This window comes from Prenolepis imparis, unplaced genomic scaffold, assembly GCF_030444845.1.
Source record: "Prenolepis imparis isolate NDT839.2.m4 unplaced genomic scaffold, iyPreImpa1.0 SCAF_4, whole genome shotgun sequence".
NCBI lineage: Eukaryota > Metazoa > Arthropoda > Insecta > Hymenoptera > Formicidae > Prenolepis > Prenolepis imparis.
In genome coordinates this window covers 20,064,972-20,081,207 of record NW_028141162.1, presented here as the reverse complement: position 1 = coordinate 20,081,207, position 16,236 = coordinate 20,064,972, and the positions used below count along the sequence as shown (strand labels likewise).

The 16,236-nt window shown below is 29.8% G+C and overlaps 1 pseudogene; it reads left to right on the top strand.

Moving 5' to 3' along the window:
• Window positions 1–13,471: 13,471 nt before the first annotated feature.
• On the top strand, window positions 13,472–15,344 carry LOC145934760 (uncharacterized; annotated as a pseudogene).
• The last annotated feature ends 892 nt before the right edge of the window (window positions 15,345–16,236 follow it).

Below are 16,236 nucleotides of genomic sequence, written 5' to 3'. Positions count from 1 at the left end.
GGAGGTAGAGGCGTAAGAGCGGAATCGGAGAAAGCAGAAGGTTAAAAGAGAGAAGAGGAGAAAGGGGGGAGGTTTTAAGGGTAAGAGGGCATGGGAAAATGAAGGGGGAAAAGGGAAGGAAGACTGGAAAGGGAGGTAGGGAAGGGTGGAGTAGAATGATTGTAAGGTCGCCTAAGGCCAGGATACAGGGGAATGATGTATTTATGTGTGTTTGTCCGAAGAAGTTTTTGTTTAGAGGAGAGATGCAATGGAAGGAGGGAAAGGAAGGGACGCAGGAGAGGAGACAAGACAGGGGAAAGTGAAGAAGAGGTAGGAAGGTTAGAAAAGGAAGGATAAGAGATAGAGGGAGATGGGAGGTTAGAAAAGAAAAAGTTTATGGGGGGAACAGTGGATAGAGTGTTAGGTAGGGAGTTTGAGATAAAGGGGGTGAAGGAAAGAGAAGGGGAAGTAGGTTCTTGGGTGTTGATAGTGGAGATGGGGGAAGAGCAGGATAAAAAAGAGTGGATAGAGAAAGGGTGGGAAATTAGAAGAAAATGGGGAGTAGGGATAGATGAAGAGTTAACGATGGAGGAGAGGAGGGAAAGGTGGAGGATAGTGGAAAAGGTAAGAAAGGAGAGGGCAAAAGGGAGATGCGTGGTATGGGATAATGGAAGGGGAGGCTGGTACAAAAGGGAGGAAAGAGTAAAATGTGAGAAGGAAGGGAAGGAAACGGGACACGGAGAGGACAAAACGGAGGTAGAGGCGTAAGAGCGGAATCGGAGGAAGCAGAAGGTTAAAAGGGAGAAGAGGTGAAAGGGGGGAGGTTTTAAGGGTAAGAGGGCATGGGAAAATGAAGGGGAAAAAAGAAGGAAGACGGGAAAGGGGGGAAGGAAGGGGTGGAGTAGAATGATTGTAAGGTCGCCTAAGGCCAGGATACAGGGGAATGATGTATTTATGTGTGTGTTTGTCCGAAGAAGTTTCTGTTTAGATGAGAGATGCAATGGAAGGAGGGAAAGGAAGGAACGCAGGAGAGGGGACTAGACAGGCCGAGGGTGAAAGGACAAAAAGAGATGGGAAGTTGAAAAGGAGGGGCTGGTACAAAAGGGTGGAAAGAGGAAAATGTGAAAAGGAAGGGAAGGAAACGGGACACGGAGAAGACAAAACGGAGGTAGAGGCGTAAGAGCGGAATCGGAGGAAGCAGAAGGTCAAAAGGGAGAAGAGGTGAAAGGGGGGAGGTTTTAAGGGTAGGAGGGCATGGGAAAATGAAGGGGGAAAAGGGAAGGAAGACGGGAAAGGGGGGAAGGGTGAAGTAGAATGATTGTAAGGTCGCCTAAGGCTAGGATACAGGGGAATGATGTATTTATGTGTGTGTTTGTCCGAAGAAGTTTCTGTTTAGATGAGATGTAATGGAAGGAGGGAAAGGAAGGGACGCAGGAGAGGAGACAAGACAAGGCAAGGAGAGGCTGGAGGTGAAAAGAGAGGAACAGGAGAAATGGGAGAAGGAAGGAGGTGAAGCGGGGAGGAACGAGAATGAGGATAATGGCTATGATATTCTGTATTGTATATGATAAAGGAAGAGAGGAGGATGTAAGGGGTTTGGAGCTTCCCTAAAAAGCTTCTAGGCAAACCTCTAGGGGAAGCCGAATAAATATGACTATGACTAGAACTGTATCTCTTGGTTTGAGATTACTAATTGTAAGTTCCATCAATTCATAATCCTCGAACTTTACAACGGGAAAATAAGCGAGAAAAATATTGGTCCGAAAAGTCGCTGAAGCGGGAATTGAACACGCGTCTTTCGCTTGCCGGGCGACTGCTCTTACCAACTAAGCTATTCAGACCCTTTCGATCCTATATTTTTCATTTGCCTTATAATGGATGTTAGTAAATAGCGCCATGAATTAGGCCCAGACGCAAATATATAAATTTAAGAAATATTTTTATCGGCTCTCAGTATTTAATAAATAAATAAATATGATTTTTTTAAAACGACCAATAGAGCCAAGCACGAAAATTAATTCTAATTTTTAGTTAAAAATATTTCTTAAATTTATATATTTGCGTCTGGGCCTAATTCATGGCGCTATTTACTAACATCCATTATAAGGCAAATGAAAAATATAGGATCGAAAGGGTCTGAATAGCTTAGTTGGTAAGAGCAGTCGCCCGGCAAGCGAAAGACGCGGGTTCAATTCCCGCTTCAACGACTTTTCGGACCAATATTTTTCTCGCCTATTTTCCCGTTGTAAAGTTCGAGGATTATGAATTGATGGAACTTACAATTAGTAATCTCAAACCAAGAGATACAGTTCTAAAAATTAGAATTAATTTTCGTGCTTGGCTCTATTGGTCGTTTTGAAAAAATCATATTTATTTATTTATTAAATACTGAGAGCCGATAAAAATATTTCTTAAATTTAAATAAATTATAAATTATAAAATCTAAATTAAAATATAAAAATATAAAATATTAAAATATAAAATAAAATAAAATAAATTAAATTATTATTATTATTAAAACTTACGAAATGATTCGTCATGAATTTCTTTCGAAAACGATTGTTGATTTTCATCAGTTATTTGTTTATATTTCATTTCTTCGAAATTGTTTTTCGATATACTCCCAACATCTAACTCACTGTCCGTTGTAAGGAGATATTGCTGGAGATTCAATTTTTTTAATTTTTCCTCTGCTTCAGAATACGTTCCTACATAATAAACGTACATTTAGAATTTAGAGTATTACTTATAAATATCATTAAAAAATAGTAATATTTTTTTCAAATAATTGTTATATAAAAAAACTGAAATAATAATTGTTTTACAATGCAAATAATTTATTTCTCAAATAGTTTTAGAATAAATTTAAAAAAAATTATTGCGTTTCTTTACAATAAATTATTGACAAATAACCCAGCAAACACAATTATATCAATATTATATAACCGCAATAGAAATTTTTATAACAGATAATATTGCATGAAAGTTACTTATATGTTACTGGTATGTAACTATTTCCCACTTATAGATGTAACATGTAATATATCATGTTATATTATGGTTATATACAAACATCTATTCCTGTTATATAACTGTAAAGTAACTAGTATAATGTATATGTAATTATAATTAATTATATATATGTTATATATATGTGCATATACATATTCTATGTAGGGCGAATTTTTTAATTCATCGATTGATCGTATGAAGCGCAAATGCAGCACAGTGTTTCATTTGCGCTTCATGCGATTGATCAATCGATGAAATAAAAAAATTCACCCTACATAGAATATGTATATGCACATATATATAACATATATATAATTAATTATAGTTACATATACATTATACTAGTTACTTTAAAATGGGTTTAAATAAAAAAAACACAGAAATTAGAACTCTAAAATAATGCATCTTTATTATTAATACAACTCATTTTCTTGAATATAATTTTTAATATCTAGCATTTTTAATATAATTTTTAAACTCTAGCATTAAAAACAAAAATAAAAGTATCTTAAATAACAAATAATGTTATTTATACTAAAATAAAAAAAAACTTCATCACCGTATTTTGATTCATTTCGCCATTTGTACTCATACATATATGCGTGAGAGAGATAATACGTCAATTTTTTCTTTTTATAAGTAATCTTTGATTTCGAGCCTTAATTTTGGTCTTGCAAATTATTGGTTCTATGAAACCTTTGCTTTCCAAAACGGAACCATTCCACCATAAAATCATCTAATTCTCTTTCCGTTAGTGTATGTTGCTCCAGAATTATTTCTGTAAAAAATATATAATTTAATGTACATATATAATAAACATGCATGTAATAAATATATTGACATAATAACATTGATATAATAAATATCGACATAATTGTACCTTTTATAATATTAACAAGAGTCAATTTTGCCACGCCGAAATTTTGTCGACGTCCTTTCCATGAACATTTCATGGAGCATTCATTTGAAAATAGACGTGACAATACATTCCGTACTGTCTCTTTTGGTGAATGGCCTCCAATTTTTAAAATAAATGTTTTTTGAAATTGATAAATAAGGTAAAAATTTATAAACTAATATATTTAACATATTATAATTACTATATTATTTAATATATTATTTATATATAATTATTATATATTATATATTATTTAATACAGTATTTATATATATGTATATTATTTATTATATTATTTGTTATATTATTTATATTTATATCTTTTTACTTACATATTCTTTTAAAAAGGATTCTTCTTTTAATAATACTTCCAGTGTTTTAATTTCGTCAATGGATTTTATCGGTAATACATTTTTTACACGCTCCGTTGAAGCATTGAATCGCATGTTTGGTGTCAATTTGTTAATGTGCTGCAATATGTCTTTCATTTGCAAATCTAAAGATGCACACATTCTTATTAATGTTTCTGTATTTCCTGTAAATAAATTATTGTGATTTAAATTGTACTTCTCTCTCTCTCTTTTCATCTTTTACATAAATATAATTTATTTACATAAATATATTTATTATAAATTTACCTCTAATATCTCGAACACATTTTTGTAAGTCTTTGTTATGATTGTCATCATAAAGTTCATCAAGTCCACATTGATTTTTTGCTGCAACTTGAAAAATTGATGCGAAAAAAATGTTTTATATATATATATTCTATTTTGTACCTTTTTTATTTATATATGTCATAAATACTCACTATTTTCGAAAATAAGTATTCCATCTGTAGGCACAATATTCTCATTTTTGGAATTGACTGTAGAAGAAGAAGGCCATTCTGGCAATTTGCTTGTGCAACTTTCAATTATTGTATTATCATTATGTTCTTGAATATCAATAGTATGTGTATCTTGGTTATACTTTTTTTTGTATTTTACATTAACTGATTGTGAGTTAGTTTTCGTTTTATTATTATTTTCCTTATCTCCTTCATCTGACAAGGAGTCAGATGAAGGAATAATATTAATATAGCGACTTGGAGGACATTTCTTTCGATGTCCTTTTCCCAACTGTGTATCCTCTGCGGAGGTATAATATTCATCTTCTGCGACTTTACGTGCCTTTTCAAATGTGTCTAAAACAAATATGAATGCAAATATTATATTTATTTATATTACTATATTTATTATACTATATTTATTATACTAAATTTATTATATATTAAAAATACATTTATATGTAAAATATATAATTTTTACCACAATATTTTTCTACATGTACTCGTAGTAGTAACCAAGTTGTAATATCTGGTTCAGCACGTTTCGTTATAAGTGTTTTTGTATTCTTTGTATTTGATGGTGGCCACCAACACATAAAATCACTTTCATCTTTATGTAACCAGTTTGTTGGAACCTCTGATGTAAGCTCATCATCAATAAAATAAACTACTGCGTAAGCCATGTTTTAACCTAAACAGAAAACTATATGTAATAAATTTTAACAATTAAAATAAGAAAAATAATATTATACAAGATAATAATTTTGATTTTAAAATATATGAATTAAAAAATTTTTTTTACTATAAAATATATAGGTTTTAATTAGATAATTTTTACTTCAAGAAATATAAATTTTGCTTTAAAATATATAATTTTTTTTATTTTAAATATAAAACATATTTATAGTAGTTACAAATCCTTTTTAATAGACGAAATAAGAATAATAAAAAGCCGAAATAAGAAAATAAGAATAATTTCAGTAAAAAATTTAAAATAAGCAAATATAAAGTATTCGCATTTGAATTGTAACGTTTTGGATTTATATACAGGGTGTCTCAGACCATCCGTATCACCCTATTATATCGAAAATTGAGCGCGCCACACAAAAGTTGTAGGGCTTCAAGTAATGCATTACATAGTAATATTAGTATGACCTTGAAGAGTGTTGTCAAGGTCATATAAAAATGACCTTGAAATTTTTAAATGGAAGTACCTATATTTCATTCCATATTCTTGTAGCTTATCTCGAGAGCTTTTCAAAACACTATATGTAAGTCTCTTTTTATTAAGTAGTTTTCGAGTTATGGAGCTTGAAAGTTACAGTACCGCCGGCGTTAGCATTACTCAAAGTCTACCGCGCGGAGGTTGCCCGGTCGGATTTACATTTCTTTTGTATGTGCGCGCGCGTATGTCTGTGTGTCTGTGTGTGTGTGTGTAAATGTATGGCTAGATGCTACATGTGATTAGGCCTGATGTTCGAAATGTTTACCGTTTACTTCAATACAAGCACGTATTCTTTTCTTGAAATTATTTGTTGCATAAAGAATTTCATCGGCAAAAAGCACCGCTAGGCGGCGCATGGCGTAACAATTAATCCGTACATAAAATTCACTTAAGCGGAATTATTAACAGGCTCTCCAGCGAAGAAAAATGATCTTCTCTTGCAGAAAAGCACGTAACGAAATTCTCATTAATCAGCTATGTCGTATTCAAACGCAGAAGCTTCGGATATGATGCTTATTTTAGGTGAATGTGGTGGTCAATTTAGAGCAGCTGCAAGATTGTGGCGAGAACGATACCCAGATCGCGTTCCTCACTCATACAATGTTTTTTCTCGCTTAAGTAAACGAATTATTAATAAAGGCATTATTCAACCTGATCACAATAAAGGTAGACAAATTCGACGCCCAGTTATAGAGGAAAGGACGCCAGAAATTCTTGCATCTGCTCAATTGTATCCCCACGATTCATTAAGGCGTAGAGAAAGAGATTCTGGTATTAGTCGTGCTACGATCCACCGGATTTTTCATGAAAACAAGCTGCATCCGTACAGGATGAATCTTCACCAACCATTGACGATTGTCGATTTTAGAAACAGACTTGAATTTTACAATTGGATACGTCAACAACCACAAAACTTTCATCAGAAAATTTTATTTTCTGATGAAAGCACATTTAAAAGTGACGGGTCTGTAAATACTTGGAACTGTCGTTATTAGGCACAAGAAAATCCTCATTGGTTTCGAGAAATTGACCATCAACATGTTTGGAAAGTCAATGTTTGGTGCGGAATTATTGAAAAACATGTCGTTGGGCCGTTTTTCTTTGAAGAGGACTTAAACGGTGCTCGATATGCCAATTTCATTGAAAATAATCTTCCGCTTTTGCTTGAAAATATTCCTCTACAATTACGCCTAAACATGTTTTTTCAGCAAGATGGATGCCCAGCGCATACATCTATAGTTGCTCGTCAACGATTGAACAATATGTTTCCAAACAAATGGATAGGCAAATATGGCCCACATCATTGGCCAGCACGATCACCGGACCTCAGTGTTCTCGATTACTATTTGTGGGGAAGAGTAAAAGATCTGGTATACTGCGAACCCCCAACGACAAGAGATAATATGATTCATAGAATACGCGACGCTATTCGTTCTTTAGATGCCGATGAAATTCTTTATGCAACAAATAATTTCAAGAAAAGAATACGTGCTTGTATTGAAGTAAACGGTAAACATTTCGAACATCAGGCCTAATCACATGTAGCATCTAGCCATACATTTACACACACACACAGACACACAGACATACGCGCGCGCACATACAAAAGAAATGTAAATCCGACCGGGCAACCTCCGCGCGGTAGACTTTGAGTAATGCTAACGCCGGCGGTACTGTAACTTTCAAGCTCCATAACTCGAAAACTACTTAATAAAAAGAGACTTACATATAGTGTTTTGAAAAGCTCTCGAGATAAGCTACAAGAATATGGAATGAAATATAGGTACTTCCATTTAAAAATTTCAAGGTCATTTTTACATGACCTTGACAACACTCTTCAAGGTCATACTAATATTACTATGTAATGCATTACTTGAAGCCCTACAACTTTTGTCTGAAACATTTTTGTCTGCCGCGCTCAGTTTTCGATATAATAGGGTGATACGGGTGGTCTGAGACACCCTGTATAATACAATAAACTAAGAATTAAATTTTTATAAAAGAGCATATTGACTTTCTTTGCGTAAGAATTATGATAAATATAGAAAATAAATTAATAAGTACCTATATTTGTATGTTACAAGTATTAACAATAATTGTTTTATTGTTAGTAATAATGAGAGGCTTTGATATATAAAAATGGATAAAGGTTGACTAGTCAGGTACAAAAATAAGGTGCAATTTTTTTGATATTGTCTTTGTTTTATTGTTATGTAGATTATTTATAGTTAATTATTTTCATTATGAATTATGGGTACAATTATAGGTTTAGCACATCCAAAATATACGAATTTTAAACATTTTTTTAAAATTTCAGTTATTGGAACAGTAATGTTTTCATTATCTACTTCATCTATTACACAAATCTGCAAATTTAATGAATTACAAGGTTGTAGAAATAATGGTTCAAGTTTAATGAACTGATCGCCAACAATAGACAACTTTTTGTTTGAAAGAATAATTTGTTTTACAATAAAAACAGAATTGTCCTTCAATAAACAATAATTATTTGGATTTTTTGTAGAAATAATAAATTCTACAGATTTAATTTTTCCTGATTTCGAATAATGAACACATCTATATAATTTTATAGAATTTTTTATAATAGGCAATTGATTTTCTTCATTAAGTCTATTAATTAATTGTTCTAGAGGTTTTCCTGAGTTTTGCATTTTTCGCCTTATCCTTCGTAAATGATTTTCAAATTGAAAGCAGCTGAATTTATCTAAAGAGCCAAAAGTTTTAACATCATTTGCTAAATGTAATAAATTGTGAACGTTATACGACATATATTCTCGGCCATAGAGATTTTTATTATAATTATCTACGAAATGAACTAATAAATTATGTGCATAATCATTCATTTTTATACATAATTTAGGATCGCACAAAATTCTTATAGCAATACTAAGCGTAAGAAAATGAGTATAATATACATCAGACATTGTTGATTTTAAAATAACAGGTCCAATATATAATAAAAATAAACGAAATTCAATTGCTTTCCATTTGTCTAATTCCTTTAAATTTCGTGGTAATCTTGCAAATTCTAATGAAATTGAAGATCTTACTGCTAATAACGCATTGCATATATATTCTTGGCGATCCACCTTCAAACGAATATTCTTCGAACCTTTTACTCAGAATAGGAGAAGTCGTTTCATTACTCCCAAACAAACAAGATGCATATAATCTAATGCAATTTGATTTACCATATCAATATCTAATTTTTCCAAAACAGATGCACCTATATGAGTTCTTCTTGTTCTTTACTATGAAATGATTTATCAGACCTTAACGTAAATGTTACATCCGGAAAAATGACAGAATTGATATATTCTCCTTCCTGAGTGCATTTATTACAACTAAAATAACCGGAATGGCTTTTTGTATATGTTATAAAAGCTCTTGCAGGAGCATCACAAACAATGCCTGCAATCGATACTTTACATATTTTATCATTATACAAAATGCCATTTCTGAGAATCTCTATCACCTCATTCATGAAAAAACTTAAATAAGTATTCGCATTTTTTGGTTTTGAAAAGCCATGATATACACCAACGGGAAAAGGTTCTGTACGAATATTTGTATATATTGATACTAAAATAGGCCAAAACTGGCTACCAGAACTTCTTGATAATGACATTCCATCACAATTAATTAATAATTTAATAGAATCTGGACATTCTTCAAAGTATCTTTCCAATGAACGTAGCAAACCATTTAAGAGACCGAAATGTACATAAAAACCATTATCCATTTTTTCAATGTGTTGCGTAGCTTTTCGCTCTGTCTTCATTAACGTTCGAATGTCATTAGGTAGCGAGTTATGATCACAATCACGAACCCACACAGCATGTGATATTGCAGCAAAATTACAATATTACAATATTACAGTAATGTTTTATATATTGTTGAAATATTACTGAGATATTACATTGCGATATATCACAATATAATATTTTGTAATATTTATGTTATATTACAGTGTAATATATGATTTTAAAATATTACTACAATATGTTACAAATATTACTATGTGATATATTACACTGTAATATTTATGTTATATTGCAGTATAATATATGATTTTAGAATATTACTACAATATTTTACAAATATTACCATGTGATATATTACATTTTAATATTATGCAATATCGTATAAATATCATAATGTGATATATCGCACTGCAATTTTCTTGATATCAAAAAATGTTACGTTATTGAAATTTTTTAATATTGCATTTTTCATATGCAATATATAAATTATTTTAGAAGTTATATTAGTGTTATATATGTTTTTTGGTGAATATATAGATTTTTAAAAAAGTATTATTTTAAATAAACAGCTTTTTAAGTGTTTCTTCTAATGATGAAAGGTAATTATATGTATAAATTTATTAATTAAAAGCTGGTAAGTAAGTTTTGATTATAAAAAATGCATGGGTGAATTTTAGATATAATATTTGTATTAATACTAATATAGTAATTATAAATTACTGTATGAATATATTTCTAAAATTTTTGAAATTACGCGCATTTATGGTAGCCATGACAGTTTTGCGGATACACATGCGCAATTATTGCAATTTCCGGTCTTCTCGGTTCTTTCCCGGTCTTCATGCATGGCTTCAATGAGCACCAGCCTACAGATAAAGGAATAATTTTAATTTCAGGTAATCTTTCAATAAAATTCACGTGAATGTTTTCTAAAATTATTCCTGCATATATTAATATAATGTACATATGTTATTAATATAATGTACATATATATTTTGCAATTGATTATTATTATAAGAAATTGAGGTTATATCGTGTGAAAATCATATTTTATTGTTATGATCATAAAAAGCATTTCAATGAATTTTAAAATAAAATTAATTTGTATTTGTAAATATTAAATAATGAGTCACAGGCTTATTCATTAACGGTTACAATCTTTAACTTTTAATATAATATAATAACTTAATCTCAATAAAATCTTTAGCAGTTTAATATAATTTTTGCACACAGGACGCGAAAACGCTTGCCATGCGACAAAAAGTGCTGTAGAAGTACTTCCGCATCTTGTATATGCAAAAACTAACAATTCATTATTCATAGGATTTTTTATAATTATTGTTCTTGTAATATAAGCTACGTTCCAATATTAATTGTTGATACTGAAAATTTGAAGTATGTGTAATATTAACTATTTTTTAGTATGGACAGTGAATATGGGAATACTTAACTTTGTATATTTTGTTCGATATATAAGTAATAATTGTTATTTTTTATTATGTTGCAGTATTGTTGTGTTGTGTTCCATCTTTAGAAAACAGTTCTCACGCAATATAGAATATACATATAATACAGAACGTTCTGACAGAGATAGAAAAAATTTTGTAATTTTCATATCGTCTCAAGATACTTAATCTTCTGAAGTAAGTACAACATTGACTGCGTAGATTTGTAGATTTTCAATATTAACAATGAATATGAATATGCGAATACAGTCATACTTAACTTCGCACTATTATGTTTGATATATAAGTAATAATTATTATTTTCTATTATGTTGCAGTATTGTTGTGTTGTATTCCATTGTTGGAACGGTTTTCAGTATAGAACAGAATATAGTACATATAGTATAGAACGTCTTGACAAAGACAGAAGTTTATTCATTCATTAGGTAAGTATGTAATGAAATGTTTAAACTACGTTCCAATAATTGTACGAATAGCATGCCAGAAAGTATTGCTTAGAAATATAGATTATTTTTTATTTTGTTATTTGCTTCATAATAGATCCGTTCTTTATAACTAAATTGGCTGCCCTAGTTCAGAGTTTATCTGTTTACATTACATTGGAAGGAAATAGATAAACTCTTAACTAGTGCAGGCAGTTCAGCTATAAAGAACAGATCTTTTATTTCGGGAATATACTTATTGCAGTGCGCATCTTTAAAAGTTTTTATAATATAGGGTGTCCTATTTTAAAAATCCACTTAAATATTTCTGAGACTTTGAAAATGTTTCAAATAAAAATTATTTGGTGTTAAGGGGATCATCTGATATTAATTTTTTTCCTTGAATTAAAGTTCTGAGGGTTATTTTAAGATCAACTTAATTTTTTTAGATGGAACCACTATAATTTTTTTATAAAAATTGATTCCTTACAATTTTTGATATAAAACGTTATAAATGTAGGATGAAAAAGTGTTAATAGTTTATGAAATTTTATATTTTAATGTGACATAATTTTACATAAACTATAAAATATCTCGTAAAATATTTATTTTCCGATGATCTTACCTTAATACTTTTATGCACAAAATAATGAGAGGAATCAATTAGTGTAAAGAAAACACATAATTGTTTTGAAGAAAAAATATGTAACTGCTAATTGCGAATTACATTTTTCTTTAACAACTTTACACCAATTGACTCCTCTCATTTTGTTGTGCATAATAGTATTAAAGTAAGATAATCGGAAAATAAATATTTTTCGAGATATTTCATAGTTTATATAAAATTAAAGTATAAAATCTTATAAGTTATTAATACTCTTTGGTCATCCTACCCTTATGACATTTTATACAAAATATTGTAAGGAATCGATTTTTATAAAAAAATTATAGTGGTTCCGTTTAAAAGAATTTGAAATAACCATTTAAATTTTGATCTAAGATTAAATAAAGAGATTACCATCAGATGACCCTCTCAACACCAAATAATTTTTCTTTGAAACATTTTTTAAGATAACACAAAGTTTCTGAGATATTTGTGTGAATCTTTTAAAATGACATACTTTGTTTTAGAAAATTAATTGTCAATGCATATATTAGTAAAATGAAAAATCCGAGGTTTATTCAAAATAAGAAATGTAGCAGAATGCAGCCTTAAATGTGCATATAACGAATAAAAACATATGTTTGCACTAATTTTATTATTTTTTATTAATTTTTGTATAATGAGTTGAATTATAATTAGCAAAATTTTAATTACAATAAAAAATTAGTATATAAATTAAAGGCTCAAATACTATTAATATAACTAATGAAAAACAGGCTAATAATTAAAAGCCAGTTGGACACCACAAGGAAGTTGGTGCACAAATGTTAAATTTAAAAAGAAATTCGTTGGTAAATTTATTATTTGAATGAACGTTTCGATCCTCAGAATTGGATTATTTTCAGCATGAGTGTTGAGTATTAATTGTCGGATGTTGATTTTTAGCAACTCATCCGACGGTTGATTGATTCAAGTCATTTTCGGTTCCAGCCGTAAAGGACGTTTGTTTTGACTTGCTAAAGATCAATGTTTGCTAAAGATCAATGTTCGATACAGTTAATATTTAACATTCATACTGAAGATGGTGAAATTCTGAGGATCGAAACGTTCATTCATATAATGAAAATTGATCAACAAATTTCTTTTTAAATTTATAATATTTGCGTACCAACTTCCGCGCCTGGATTTTAATTAATCCGTTTTTCATAAATTAAAAAATTAGTATTATGAATGTAAATCGATTTTTAGATCATGGAATGTGATAAGAATAGTAGTCTATATTCGAACAGACATATCCGTCGTCTGGTTAAAAAAAGAACTACTTCCGATTTGAAAAGAATTTTAGATGAATCGTTAGCGGTCTCGGAAAAAGAACTATGTAAGAAAGTTTGTAATAACGAAGAACAGGTAGATGTTGCACCGATTTCAGAAGAATCGGACAATTTTACAATTTGTGCTCGTGAAGAATTTTCTTCCCCTTGTAATTCGAATCAACTTATTCCGTCAATAGATTGCGTCGATAATGTAAATACGATATATGATGAATATCTGTGTATTTCACCAACCAATAATGAATCTTTGAGTGAAGATGAACAATCTGATATTGAGAAATTACATAACGATAGGTTTGTGGCAGATATTATCACATATGTAAAAGAATGTAAACCTCCAGGAAAATCAATCAATTTACTTTTGCAAATTTTAAGGAAATATACAAATACACTTTTTCCAAAAGATTGTAGGACTCTTCTTAAAATTCCTACGTATACAGAAGTGAATGTTATTGACAAAGGCCAATATTGGCATTGCGGATTAGAAGAAGCAATTACACGTCTATTAATGAATTGCAAGCAAACAGATTATTTAGAAAATATAAACATTGATCTTTTGATTAACATTGATGGAGCTATATTGGGAAAATATACAGAAAAAGGCATATGGCCAATTTTATGCTCTGATACTATTTCGAAAAGCGTTGCTGTAGTTGGTATATTTTATGGAGAAGGGAAACCTGGCAATTGTAATGAATTTCTCGCGAAGTTTGTACATGAAGCAATTGATTTCACTAATAATGGTATTCTTTTTAATAACTATCGTTACAATGTTAGATTGAAAGCCCTAATATGTGATGCTCCTGCAAAAGCGTACGTATTGCAAGTAAAAAATCACACCGGGTTTAATAGCTGCACAAAATGCACTATCGAAGGCGAATTTATCAACAATAGGGTGACTTTTCGAAAAGGTGCAAATAAAATCTTAAGAACAAATGAACTGTTCAGAAATTATGCCTATAGTTTTGATTACCAATTGGGTGAAACTATTCTTACACAAATTCCACATTTTGATTTTGTTAAAAATGTTCCACTTGATTACATGCATTTGGTATGTTTGGGAGTGATGAGAAAATTATTATTTTTGTGGCTAAATGGACCACTTACTGTCAGACTCTCCGCGAATGATGTTAACAAGATATCTGATGCATTAATCGAGTTAAGGAAAATTATACCATCTGATTTCAATAGAAAACCAAGATCGCTAAAATATTTGAAACTGTGGAAAGCAACAGAATTACGTCTTTTTCTTTTATATTTAGGACCAGTAGTTTTGAAAAATATATTACAAAAAAAATTATATGAACACTTCTTATTTTTACATATTGCAATTACAATATTAGCAAGTCCTACTTTTTCTTCCGATCCTTCAAATATTACATATGCAGAAGATCTGCTACGGCATTTTGTCGAACAATTTGAAATATTATATGGAATACAATACATTAGCTATAATGTACATAATTTATTGCATCTTGCAGCAGATGTTAGACAACATGGACCGCTAGATAATTTCAGTGCTTTCCGTTGTGAGAATTACATTGGTATGTTGATGAAATATGTTAGGAAAGGTGAAAAACCTTTGCAACAAATAGCACGGCGGATAGTAGAATATGATTTGCCTTTGGGAAATGTAAAGATGAAGTGCACGTATTCATTCGAAAAACGTCATCATCATGACGGTCCTTTAGATGTACATTTCAATATCTTGTCTATAAAACAATATAAAATTATGCGTACCAACAATTTTTTTATTAATTGTGATGACAATGAAAATGGATGCTGTTTATTGAAAGATGGAATAATTATTGAATCGGTTAATTTTATTATACATCAAAATGTATCATACATTGTTGGGAGACAATTGCTTTCTTGTGGCATTCTATATTCAGTTCCAATTGATTCTTCAGATATTGGAGTTGTAATAGTCGAAAGAAAGCACGAAATTAGAACGTGGCCATGTTGTAATATAAAACTTAAACTTATGAAATACATATAATGTTAATAAATTTATCGTTTTTCCTATTCTTCATACTAATGTTTAATTTTTTTTAGATATTAGTAAGAAGAATAGGGAAAACAATAAATATTGAAAAAAATTTTACTGAAAATTATATCACACTTATCACACACGTTAGGAAGTAGTTTGTATCATATATTTAATATTATATTATTTAGAATATAAAATATTTATTTATTTATATGTATATTCAATTATACTTATATTTATATGAATTTTGATGTATAATAAAATTAACCGATTCAATAATTATTCCATTTTTCAATAAAGCATCCATTTTTATTGTCATCACAATTAATAAAACAATTGCTAGTACGCATAATTTTATATTTTATAGACAAGATGTTGAAATGTATATCTAAAAGATCATCATGATGACGTTTTTCGAATGAATACATGCATCGCATTTTTATATTTCTCAAAGGCAAATTATATTCTACTATTCGTCGTGCTATTTATTGCAAAGGTTTTTCATCTTTCTTTCTCAATATATTATATAAATATATATATTTATTTATTTAATAAAAGTGTAATAAAATAAATTAATTAAAAATACAATAAAATAAATTAAATAAATTAAAAATGTAATAAAATTAATTAAATTAATTAAAAATATAATAAAATAAATATATTATATTTATTTATATGTTCAATTTTAAAATAAA